This window comes from Ictalurus punctatus, chromosome 21, assembly GCF_001660625.3.
Source record: "Ictalurus punctatus breed USDA103 chromosome 21, Coco_2.0, whole genome shotgun sequence".
In the NCBI taxonomy this organism is placed as follows: Eukaryota; Metazoa; Chordata; class Actinopteri; order Siluriformes; family Ictaluridae; genus Ictalurus; species Ictalurus punctatus.
Genome location: NC_030436.2, coordinates 3552927 through 3566660, shown reverse-complemented (window position 1 = coordinate 3566660; position 13734 = coordinate 3552927). Strand labels below are relative to the sequence as shown.

Genomic DNA, 13734 nt, shown 5'->3' with positions numbered 1-13734 from the left:
TACGTGCTAATAGACGACCGCTTGAAGCCGTGGGCTGCGTCCCAAACCGCGTACTTACCGTCTATATAGTATATAGAAATACATGCATCTCGCCTACTGTATAGTAGGACGCAGCCGTGCTGTCTTGTTCACCATAAAACAGTTGAGCGCCGCCATGCACACATGTGCCCTGTCGCAAAATGCGGTGAAAACTCTCACACGACGTTAATAGTGTGATTAAGGTGTGTACATGTCTATAATACACGTCGATAATGCGACTAAAACGGGAATACTCCACACGTCTTCATTCTATTTGTGTTTACTTCGAGTATGACCTTAATCGGATTAAGGTAATAAAACACTGCTGTTTACATGCTAGTTATTAATCAGAGCATCGTCTTAATCGGGTTAATATCGGATTATTGTTGTCCGTGTAAACATACCGACTCTCGCACGATATAAAATCTACGGCTCGATCTTCGAGGTTGTTAATCAGGAAATTTGTTGTGGAAAATCCTCAGTCATTTCCACTGTCTAGATACGTCCGGTCCATATAGTACAACTTCTTTATACATGTCAATGAAATAATGTTCACCTAACCTGGTGTAAATTCTCCGAAAATGCACAGTCTGCTTGGCTGTATTCCTTTTGAAGCATAATTTTCAGAGTTCTAGTGCACAGACGGCGTTCAGATCACTTTATCAATGTGGAATAAAGGCGTTGTAAATCTGAGACTAAAAAGTGGTGTTACAGGACACCACGTCCTATTCTTTTTTTTGTTTTGTTTTGTTTTGTTTTGTTTATGTTGGCAATTACAGAGATGAAGATATATTGAGTATTTTCCAACACATTGTACAACTTTATTGCTGTAAAAATCTAACAACAGATACAAGAAACTCGGGTCTGCTCAATGTTGACACAGCAGAGCAGCTGGCTCAGGTTTCACCTTCAGCATGGAGGGCTTCATGCCAACAGGAGGTGGGTTAAACAATGAGCCAGACCGCCATGCCTTTACAAAGCGTGCGCTTTGCCAGAGCACTGCTTCTACCAGCACCTGCTGCCTAGTCCCAAACAGGAAGTCGACCTTTGGGCCTCTGGGACGTTTCTTCCCCTTCTTCTTCATGAAAGATTGATGCACGCTCTTTGTCATCGTCTCAGCAGACTGCCCCGACACGCCGGCAGCTCCCAGAGGACAGACGTGTCCGTAATTGCTCACCGTTTCCTTTGTGAGATTTGTGATTTGTGTAAGACGCATGCCTCACCGCCGTGCTGTGTTAAGCTTCTTATGTTTTGGCTTGTCCCAAGTCCACATGCGTCTGATGTTACCAGGTTGCCAGGAGATTCACAGCGTAGGGGCATTAGTCATATTTATTCCAGGTGGGTATATTACAAGGCATATTCATGGAAAAAATGAATTACGTCTGTTGTACGAACGGATCGTTCGTACCATTTGGTGGTTTGTCGATGTCTTTACGGGGTGGGAAAATAATATCTTTATTAGCTAATGCTCCAGGTACGTAAAAACCTAAAAGTAAAAATGGTCTCTGCCCAGTTAATTGTTTTGGTGGCCTGGAAACCTTATTGACGAGACCTAAAAGTGATGGCAGGTATAAAGTATGGCATGCTAGCTAGCTAATTCGCATGTATTTTCTAACACTGTATTTTGGCCAGTGTTTTGGCTAGAAGATAGTGGTGCTCTCGCATCGCGTGTACAAGATATTCGATACCAGAACCGCATGATGTTGATGAGAACTATTTACGAGTGGTACACTGTCGTACAGCTATATGATTAAACCACCATTTTTTTAAAGAATTGGGTCCACAGAGTCAACGTCACAGGAAGTGGGGTAAACGGAACTTTGTAGAAATGGTTAATGTTTGTATTTAGTAGATTAGGGCTATATTCGTGTGTGTTTGTGTGCGCGCGCGCACAGCAGTTTGACTTTGCCATCACATATCCTAACAGTAGTGGTTAATGTGATAGCATTTTATAGTACAGGCCAGGTTCTAGACCATCTCCGGCCTGTAAAGTAACTGAAGAAGATGGAGGGCCATTAGTTCATCAGGTATTAGGATGCACCACCGATCTACTACCTCAGAAGCACAGATCATGCTATTAGCAAGACCTTCATGAGCTGGATGTGACGTGATGGTACATGGAATGCTTTTGATTACAGCTACACGTTAAATCCACCATGATCTTCAGAAGAACAGCTGTCATTCAGTTCCTACCAAACACTGCCATGAAGCTTCAATAAACCTGAGTTTATGAGGAGCACCAGAAATGTGGTCTGTTGCCCATTATTATTATTGTTATTTATTTATTTATTTATTTATTTTTCCTCTGCCCCTTTCCATCGTCAGGTTCTGTCAGATGTCCAGCACCTCTCCAGGAGAGTCTCCAAAAAAAGCAGTTAAATATTTTGGATGAATGGATAAAAGTTTAAAGCTGGTGGTAGAGCAGCAGTTAATGTTCTGTCGTAGGGACCATAAGGTTGTGAGTTCAAATCCCTAGCAGACAGCCACTGCCACAGAGCTGTCGCGTGTAGATCGTATTCTTCACCGGATAAAAACATCTCCTATACAAATTCTGATGTCATTTCAGATTATAGAATGTCCCCGAGCCGGTGCAGCACTGGTGAGTGGACATTTAGGGGGTTCACTACTAAACCATGGACACTGATGACCTCAAGGTCTTGGAGGAAAGGTCAGAGGATGAAAGGTGAAGGGAGAATAGCAAGCACACAATTGTGAGTCAAGAGTGCACAGTTTATTTTCAGTCCATTACAAAGATTATTGAGGAACACGGGACAGCTGGCCGAAAAAAATGACCGCGTTTGAATAAAGAATATCAGTTGTCCAAAGTATTCGGCGTAATGGTCTGACCGTTTCAGTTACCAGGATTGACGTCGAATATTTATTTATTTTATTTGTTTTTGAGTACAAAGATAAGTAGATATTTTTGCTTCAAGCAAACTGATGTTTTGTGACTTAAAAAATGCTTTAAGGGGTGAAGACATTGGATGAATGATTTTATTTATTTATTTATTTATTTATTTATTTATTTATTTATTAAAGGGGTGTTTGACAGGATTTTTGTAAATTTTTATTTATTTATTTATTTATTACCATTTTGATTTCCAACATGAATTTTATGCATGTTGCTGAAATATTGTGAAAAATGCTAAGGAAAAGAATGATGATGCGGCAAAAAAAAAAAAAAAAAGTATAGTGAGACACCAGGCCAATTCACCCGTAGTGTTTGAGTCATTTTGAAGTCATCTGTAAGAGTGACTCATGGGTGGGGGGGCGGGGTTTATAAACACTAAAGGTGCTTTGGTTGCCTATAATACTTCAATTATATATATATATATATATATATATATATATATATATATATATATATATATATATATATATATATATATATATATATATATATATATGATGAGTTATGAGTCCTGATATGGTTAAAGGGATGTGCGTGGGGACATCCTGGGGTATAAAGTGCTAATCTACTCCACTGTTAACCACAAACCTGTGTGAATGCATGAGCGTACGGGAGACGACCGTATCCAAACATCCAGTTTACTAAAACTCTCTATTCCCATGAACTCTCATCTTTTTACCCGAGTGGAAATCATATTGACAAAAAACTTGACTAATTTCAGCCCAGACGTAAACACCGAGACTGTATCCGGGTCCCGGACACTAACCTGAAGGCTGTTCCAGAACTGTGGTGCTTTTTGTAGGAGATTTGAATTGATTGAAGCAGACATGGCAGATCATAAAAGACCAGAAGTTTGCTCAGGTGCTGCAGCATGAGGCAATTCAGTGCTTTATCAGCTGCGTTCTGGACGAACTGGAACTTGTTTACGTGCCTATTGGAACATAACAAAAGCAAGTTTTTCTGCATTGTAATGACATTATATTTCTTAGCAATATTTCTGAGATGAAATAAAGCTAGTTTAGTAATATCATCTACATGAGTTTCAAATGAAACACTGGAGTTAATAATCACACCAAGGTCTTTCACAGCTGTGCATGATGTAACTGAACGGCCATCCAGCGTTACTATGTAATTAGAAAGCGTGCTTCTAGCTGCCTGTGGTCCCAGTAGAAGTATTTTCGTCTTGTCAGAATTGTGTAGGAGGAAGTTACTGAGCAGTCCAGTGTCCTTCAACTTCATGAAGCTGGTCCATCACATCTGGCTTTGCTGAAAGAAAAGAACATGAAAGGGACGGCTTCACATCTGACCGTTCGGAAGCGCCGACACTGGAGACTCCTTCCAGAAACGTTAAATAAACGTCGACTTGCCGGAACGTCCACAATATCGAGAATACTTTTTTATAAATACTTGTTTTTAAAATCTGTTTATTAACATTAATATAAACCTGGGATTTATTGCAGCCGACATTCCTGTCGGAAGGTGATCACCTCCTGACCAATCGGAATGAAAAGCATTCAGCAGAGTTTTGTACAGTCGCACTTGTGTCATTGCTTGAAACATTGCTCAGTTAAGGTCACAAGAATAGTAAATATGACTTATCGTGTCGTCACTAACTGCACTCCTGTCTCGCCAGCATGTATGTCGGTGAAAGAATCCCTGGTACGTAGTCGGACAGAAGCATGGGTGGAAGGATTTTTTTTAAGTGAAATGGCCTGAGTGTTGTGACCAGGGGCGTAACCTGGCCTCGGCATTCGGGGTTGTAGCCCTGAAGATTTATTTATTTTATTTTTTTCTTTAGCCCAGAATAATTTGAGCGGTTTGTCACTACGTACCTGAACGTCAGTAATAGAAGACAGCGGTGTTGTAATTTTATATCTTCAGTGAACGGAGGCGAGACCAATCGGACAGGGTTTACAAGAAAAAAACACTCGGGTCTTATTGGCCGACAGTCTCTCAATTCTGCCAAACGCTAGTAAAGAGGTTGGAACTGAAACAAGGCGTGTAAATGTCTATATGAGTTCCAGTTTACATGAACATGATATGAGCAGAGCATAAGGACAGATAATGTACACTGTATCAGCAAAACCCATAGCTTAGTTGTGCCTCCCCGTGGTTAGCGACACCAAACTAGCCTAGTTGGAAAAGTTTTAATATTTTATCAGGCTGGTAATCCTGCAAACAGCGACGACACCCGAGGCAAGTGTTATGATAAATCCGACTTTTCCTGATCATGTCACACGTTGACCGCTAAGTTACCTCAGCTTCCATAAAACAAAACTTGGGCTACTAGCCGAGCTGGAACAAATGCATGGAGATGAATCCGGGTTCAGCCCCAGATGATTAACAGTCCAGATAACGCCCCTGGTTGTGACTTCAGTATGTTGACTTTTTTCCATCAAAACAAGACACACCAATAATGGTGTGTAATAGTGTTGAGTCATCACACACAACTCTGAATCTACACGAACATAAACGAATGAATTCCATGATCATTTTCACAACCACAGAACAAAATACTGTGTTCAACTGTTAAAACTGTAGTTGTGTTGTTTCTTTAATTGGCTCTATGCATTTGCTAGAAAACAAATTCCCAAGGCCGTGAAATCCAGAGTGCAGTTATGTGCTTGCGCACATGTAAAACTAGTGTGTCGGATCAATCTAGGCTAAAAAGTAATGCCAAGGGTGTCAGAATAAATATTCCATTTTATTCAAAAGTGTTTTTTTTTTTCCATCTCTTTCTCTCTCTCTCTCTCTCTCGCCCTCGCCCTCCTGCCCACTACATATTTCTTATTTGTGCATCCTCATTTCCTTTCCTCCCGTCTTAGCTCCACCCCCTCAGGATGTGAGCAGAGAGGAATCGAAGTAAGTCAAATGGAATATCCTCGCTCTCTCAAGCGCCACTTCAAACGACGTCAATTAGTAATGATTGCGCTCAGTTGGATGACCTCACTGCGCTTCAGGGATCTGCCATTATGCTTTTGCAGTTTGGTTAATGGGAACATTCTTAATGGAGCAAAATGCACCGATCGTGTGTGAAATGTCTGGGTTATTCAACAATGAATTAATAAACTACATAAATGATCGCATCTTTTGTGCAGCTTTACGTATCCAACATGCAAGGATCGTTTAATTACAATACTCACTGTAAGTTTATTATTATTATTATTATTGTCATTGAATTATTTCACACAAAATTCCATCACATCGTTAAAGGACTTTTTGTTTGAGACTGTGGCAGATGGAAAGGAGGAGGGGAATTTATACGTGCGTAAGGTTTTTCGACAAGAAACACGCATAGGATACACCTGTGTAGCTCTTCGGAAGGCTTCCTCGTTCCTCGTCTCCTTGCTCTGCAATTAGAGACTCGATATGTCGTTCAAGATGGTTGACGTCGATTGATTTCCGGGACACGGGCTGGAGGACGGAGGAGCAAGGAAACGAGAAATGAGAAATGGTAAATGGTCTGCACTTGTACGGCGCTTTTTTTAACCATGGCGCTTCCAAAACACTTTACACTGGTTCTCATTCACCCATACACTCGCACACCAGTGGTAGCAGAGCTGCCATGCAAGGCGCTAACTTGCCATCGGGAGCACCTCGAGGTTCAGTTTCTTGCCCAAGGACACTTCGGCATGTGGAGTCACGCGGGCCGGGAATAGAACCGCCAACCCTACGATTAGTGGACGACCCGCTCTACCACCTGATCCACAGCATCAGTTTGAATATTGAGAAGCGCCCTCTGTCTCTTCCTTCCTCCCTCCCTCCCTCCCTCTCTTTCTCATATATCCTTCCTTCCATTTTTAATTGACTACTTTTTTTTATTTGAACATATAAAGTAAAATACTGTCACCAGGCTCTAACATTGAGTAGGGAACACGTCTTGCTCTGAAACTTGTGATTGACCTCCTAAGTTTTCCAAATTATGTAGAAGCTTTGCAACTTGCATAAGTGGTCTACATTGAGTCAGTAACAGAGAATCTGGAAAATATGGAAATGCCTGATGTTTTGTCACATGTTTGTTGTATTCTGGAAATGACCTGAAGTGAAAAATTTCTTTAAAAAATATCTCACCTCTGGATGAGTTCTCAATATCGGATGAACTGTTGTATTTTTAAGTCTCTACTATACTGTCTAAATTCATGAGGCAACAATTAGACCAAATCATATCGTAGCATACTCTGGGGCATTGCCAATTAATTCAGTATTTACCAATAAACACCACTGGGTCTGCTACAATTCGATTTACTAGCCTCTGAATGATGTGTGACCAACTTTGTTCAGAATGTGGGGTAGGGCTCCTGTTAACTCGTGGATGATGATGAGGATGTGGAAATAACTACTTTAAAAGTATCAGCGTTACAGGAAACTCTCACCTTTCCAGCTTATTAACCGTCAGTCTGATTTATTTTTACACACCAGTTGTTTTTTGTTGTTTTTTTTTCACAATAATAATAGATCGTTGGATCATTCGGCTATGGTTTATGGCATCCTCTTTGTTTTCGTTTATTTATCTGGTTGGTGATATAAATTAGTAGGAAAAGTTTTCCCATGGAAAAGAATAAAAAAAAAAAAAAACCAGCCTTGATTTTATCCCATATTATTTGCACAGTGTCTGTAAAGGCTTTGGATCATGAGCAGAGAAGAGGGTGGGAATGAGTAACGTGTATGCAAAGGGCTGCGTCCCAAATCCTCTTGCTGAGAATGGTTGTGTGTTTCGGGTGGATAATTGACTCTTTCTGTTTTCTGTACTTCAACCCTGGGGTAGAGCTGGTTGACCATAATTTAGTAGTTGGACTGGGTGTGTATGGTAGTCCGTCTTTGGAACCAAAAACCTTCAGCCTTGGTCTGCTGCTGCATCCAAGGGGAAAATACCCATGATTGAAGACAATGGGTTAAGCAGCTCGTTGAATGGAGCCACTGTTCACACCCGGTGTGGCCTTTGTGCCGAGTTTGTGAAACTCGAGACAATGGTTCTCTGAAGCCAATGAGGAACGTTTTCCTTCAAACTGACGGGGAGAACTGGAGGACTGCACAGGGGGGTTACAGCCTCAGGGTGAATAGACCTTTAATCCCCTTTGCTATTGAGAGCCAAGTTAGAGACGGAGCTGTAATCCCAGCGATGAGAGAGGTCATATGAAAGGCATGGCATCGGTTTGAATAAATCCCCTTTGGTTCTACTTTGGTCTGCACCGAGGCTGAGATTACACCAAGGCAGTTAAAGGTTAACCGGGTGTAAAGTTTCATACTGAATGAAATAATCAGGAGAGTAATGCACCTATTTCCTGGTTCACGTGAGTGCACGTTGGGCCTAAAATACTGCGAGTGTCAGAATGAAAAACAAATTGAATGCAACAGTTGAATACAATTTTCACTTTGCTTAACAGTTTCCTACATTACCCACAATGCAGTTTGACTACTGCTGTCAGTCGTGCCAGTGGGATTTGATCCCTTGCTTCATTTACTTGGAGAGCAGTGCAGCAGAGATTTAGTCCATGAGTCTGCAGCGATCTCCCCTCCTCATCTGTACACTCTGCTCAAATACTGACGCCAACATCTGCGTCTCGGAGATCTATATCTGGTCCAGTACGAGTGTCGTATAGGAGCATTGCATTCTGGAGCACCGAGTCCGGTCTCCACTATACCCGAGTTGTTGTCATTAATACGAAAAACGGTGAACAAGAACACGCGTCCCTGCTCTTGTGTGTTTAGGAGCTAAGCGTGAACCCTGACCGTTATCCCTTCTGTTTGAGTTTGTTGATATGTTTTTCTCCTATTAAACACCATTGTAACTGTGCTATCAAAGTCCCCCTGTGACATCAGGGCAGCACCAGCCGCTAACTTCTCACGGAAATAACAAAACTACAGCACCAGAATCACATCGCAAGTCTCTTTCACCGTGGGAAATCAGAAGGAGGTTTATAATTTACATGCATTTATTTTGACTGAAGGAGTGACGGTCCAGTGGCTGACCCAAAACAACCGTGACAAGTTTGTTTGTTTTACAAATAAACACACGAGGCGGAGCAGGTGCTAGTACTCGGCAGTGCCCCAAACACCAGTCACACCATTCACAATGCTGTATCAAGACAATCATTTGTAGTTTCAGAGCTACGTTAGTAGTACATGCAGTAAAAGCAACAGAGTAGCAGGAGAGATTATGATAAACATGGGCTTACCTTAAACAGTAATCTAATAGAGAGACTCGAGTTGGATAGGTTTTATGCATCAAAACATTCAAGTGCTCCAGTAAGAGCTGCGTCTTCGGGCGTGAACGTGGAGAGTGAATCTGCAGTGTGATTGAAAGCTGGGAAATTCATTCCATCGCTGAACGACCACTGGAAAGGCTTTAATTCAATCCGATTTTATTTGTATAGCGCTTTTATCAACGGATGTTGTCTCAAAGCAGCTTTACAGAAACATATTTTTTTTCTGGGTACAGATTTTAAGGTACCTGTACAGGATACAGATTTTCAGCGTGCGAAAAATCCCTATTGAGTAAGCCGATGGCGACGAAAAACTCCCCAAGACGATATGAGGAAGAAACTTGAGAGGAACCGGACTCGGAAGGGAACCCGTCCACATCTGTGTAACAACGGATAGTGTGAAAGTAAAGGGGAGTTCGTTATGGTTTTTACATGAAGTCTTACATGAAGAACTAGTCCACTGTTCACTAACGGAGACCCGAGCGCAAAACTGCATGTTGTAATTACAGTCCCGAGGCCATCGCTGCAACCGTAGTCCCAGCAACCACAGCGAGAACGTCCATGTGGAATTGAGGTCCAAAACCATTTCCATAGTACTTCAAGCGGTACCGTCCTCAGCAAGCTCCAGTCTGTAGCCTCCAGTTGATGAGAGCTCCATCCAAAGGCATCCAAACAGATCAGGCAGGTCCGGAGTGCGGAAAGGGTCAGGATAAACATTCGCTTTACTCCACTGTTTACAATCAGTCGAGCTGTTTAGTGTCTTTATGACACGGTGAATATTACTTGTCCTTAGTACACTGTTGTAATATTTGCATGCGAGTACATGCGTAATTACTAGGTCAGTCATTATTTCCAAATATGAAATATTTCATTGGTATAATTACCTACAGACAATAGCATTACTTCATGGATGGTGTGACTTAAAGTGAGATGAATAATACCTTATTCATGGAGGCATAAGTAGCAGATTATGCTTTTCTACTCACCATGGTTGTAAAGAGTGGCTATATGAGTTTGAACCATAAGCTCGAACCGGTCGGCATTCTCCTCTGGCATTTTTCATTAACAAGGCGTTACCGCCCATAGAACTGCCACTCACTGGATGTTTTTTTTTTTTTTTTGGTTTTCGCACCATTCTGTTTAAACTCTAAAGATTGTTCTGTGCGTGTTTGAAAAAGTTACTGAAATTCTCAAACCAGCCCTTCTAGCACCCAACAACCATTGCACGGTCAAAGCCACCGAGATCATTTCTCCCCCGTTCTGATGTTTGACATGAGCGCTAAACGAAGCTCGGCATGATTTTATGAATCGTGCTGCTGCCAGATGTTTGGCTGATTTTGTATTATTGCATGAGTGTCTAGGTGAAGTTTTGTCCTTCGCATGTAAAAGATATAGTCTGGCGAGCATATGTTGAACTGCGAGGCAACTGTATGCGGTAAGCGGGAGAGATATACGCAACGGTTTTGCTATATCCTACACACTACATAGACCTCCTACATTTTGTGAAGGTCAGAAGGTTGGACTTGTCCACAGGATAACTGCAAATACAAAACAAATAGCCTGGACATGAAATCTGCTGGTCCTGGGCGCCTGGACTACAGATTTTTTCTACATGCTTAAAGAGATTAGTGCTAAAACATTTACATGATATAATAATGATAGAATAATATAATATATAACAGTTATAGAATGGGTGTGCTCAGTCCTTATATTGATTTGTTTTGTTTTTTCATTATTCAATAAAGTATCATTATAAGTTCTGTTTATTATAAGTTTATTAAGTGTAGCTTTTCCAAGATTGTTCACATGAAGCCTGCTAGTGCCACATGCATCTTAATGAAGGTGTAACACCCAGATTTCTAACACCTTTTTTTTTCTTCTTTCTTCATCTTAACCGGTCAGGCATGCTCATTTAATAATGACTAACCAGCACAATTAGATACACACGATCCAACAGTTTATCTTTGTGTGGGGAAAACACTACATGGGCACACCCTAGGTATAATATTAGTCGTCTTGCTGGTTTGACAGTCAACCGTCTGCATTCAGATCGTTAAATGTTATGCTCTCATGCCATCCGTTTAATGTTTTGTCTTCAACACTATTGAGTGCGTCGCCTCTGTATTTCCTGTGTATCGTCTTTTGTCATTCCATTCCAGCGTACCAGTATGGAGGAATGTTTTTTTTTTTCTTTGTTTGAGCATTAATAATATATAAATTCATGCAGTTATATTTAACTTCTATTTGATAACAAGAATATCCCAGTCTCCAATGTTGCTAAGCATGCAAATGTACACGATACGGGATGTATTACACTATGATGTAACCCCCTGCATAGAGCATTATAAGTAGACATCCTCAAGCTTGTAGAAAGTGAAAAATGTGAGCATAAATGACACAATCATTTTTTAATAAGGCTTTAAATATCCTGCTCAACCTGATGAAGCTGATTCAACACTGTGTGTTTGCCACCAGGGGGCACTAGAGTATTGCTAGTAATCACACACAGCACGACTTCTGTGTTTTACTTCTATTAAAATTTATTTAGGAAAATCCAATCACAGGCTCTTAGGTATTTGCTTATTTAAATCCAAGCAGCGGCCTTTTTTGGCCAGGCAGTGTGTGTAATATGAATGGTTTTAGAAAGTTGACTTTTGATAATTGTAGCAGAAGGGTAGTAGGCTAATATAACCTATTACGTATATCTAATTAGCCATTTCATTTAAATGCTCGTTTTTTTTTGTTTGTTTGTTTGTTTTTTTTCTTGATTCATATAATGTTTTCTGTTTTCACTATGTACAGCAATGTATTTAGTATCTAAATCAGTGGTCACCAACCCTGTTCCTGGAGATCGACCTTCCTGAAGACTTTAACCAACCATGATGTCTCCAACCTTAATCGTGCTCACCTGATCATCTAATCATCTAATCATTGCCTTAAGAAGTTCTTGATCAACTAAAACATGTGTGTTCGAGTTTGCTTAGACCTCAATGATGGTAGACCTCAAAGAAGAGGGCTGGTGACCACTGATCTACATTATTGATTTATTACTTTATTTTCATTTACTTTTTGTTTAATGTTAATTTGTCACAGTAAGAATATATTATTAATTGAAACAGGCTGAGAATATCTGAATATTTCTATCTATCTTTCTCCCTCTCACTCACTCTCACACACACACACACATATATATATATATATATATATATATATATATATATATATATATATATATATATATATATATATTATTACACACACTGCCTGGCCAAAAAAAGTCTGCTATTTGGATTTAAATAAGCAAATACTTAAGAGCCTGTGCTTGGATCATTGTTGCAGTGATTAATATGTTTCAGCTGGAGACAGTTCTTTTAACCCTAACTGATGCAGTGTGTAGCTTCTTATTTCTTACACAAGCATGTCGGAAGATGTATCCGGTGGTCGTGGAAAAGATGTTACTGTGTTTAAGAAAGGGCAGATTATTGGCCCATTTCAAACAAAGAAAACAACTAAGGAGATTGCTGAAATCCCTGGAATTGGGTTAAGAAGTGTCCAACGCAGTATTAAAAGCTGGAAAGAGAGTAGTGAACTGTCCGCAAATATGGTGGGAAAAATGAATGTTCAAAATCTTGAATGATTGTGATCGGAGATCTTTAAAACACTTGGTGAAGTCACATTGTAAAACAAATCGAGAGTAGAACTCATGGCTATGTTTAATAGTGAAAGTAAGAGCATTTCCACATGCACAGTATGAGGAGAACTTACAGGATGTGAGGTTAATCAGATAAAAATGACTCCAATTTGCTAAGGAGCATAAAGCTTGGACTGAGGAGCAATAGAGAAAGGTCATGTGGTCTGATGAGTCCAGATTTACCCTATTCCAAAGCGATGGGTGCATCAGGGTAGGAAGGGAAGCACATGAAGTGATGCTTCTAGGTTGATCTAGGTTCAGCAACATTATGCCGAAATAAAATGAAGTCAGCTGAGTACTGAATGACCAGGTTAACCCATCAATTTTTTATTTTATTTTATTTTTTAATTTTTTGGTCTTTCCTGATGGAACAGGCATATTCCAGGATGGCAATACCTAGATTCATCTGCCTCAAATTTTGAAAGTGTTTCAGGGAGTATGAGGAATCATTTTCACACATGAATGGGCCACCACAGAGTCCTGACCTTAACCCCATTGAAAGTGTTTGGGGATGTGCTGGAGGAGACTTTAGTGTGGTTCGAGTCATCCATCCTCGATACAAGATCTCGGACAAAAATGTATTCAACGTTGGGTGGAAATAAACGTTGTCACGTTGCGCAAGGTTGTTGAAACAGTGCCACAGTGAATGCACACTGTAATCAAAGCTAAATGTGGCACAACAAAGTGTGTGTGTGTGTGTGTGTGTGTGTATATATATATATATATATATATGTGTGTATGTGTGTGTGTGAGAATTGTGTGTGCGAGTTTGTATTAAAACGTTTAAAAAAAGTTTACACTCTTAGGTATAGCAGTCTTTGTTTCCATTTGCATTGTATTTTTCCATAATCCATATTCATGGTTAAATTGTGGTATACATGGGAGCTGTTTGGGATTCAGCTTTCGTTCAG

The 13734-nt window shown here is 40.4% G+C and overlaps 1 protein-coding gene across 2 annotated transcripts in view; it reads left to right on the top strand.

The window, feature by feature from the left end:
• Nucleotides 1-13734, top strand: part of vgll4b (vestigial-like family member 4b) — a 44553-nt gene that overhangs the window by 8060 nt on the left and 22759 nt on the right. The window lies entirely within an intron of this gene.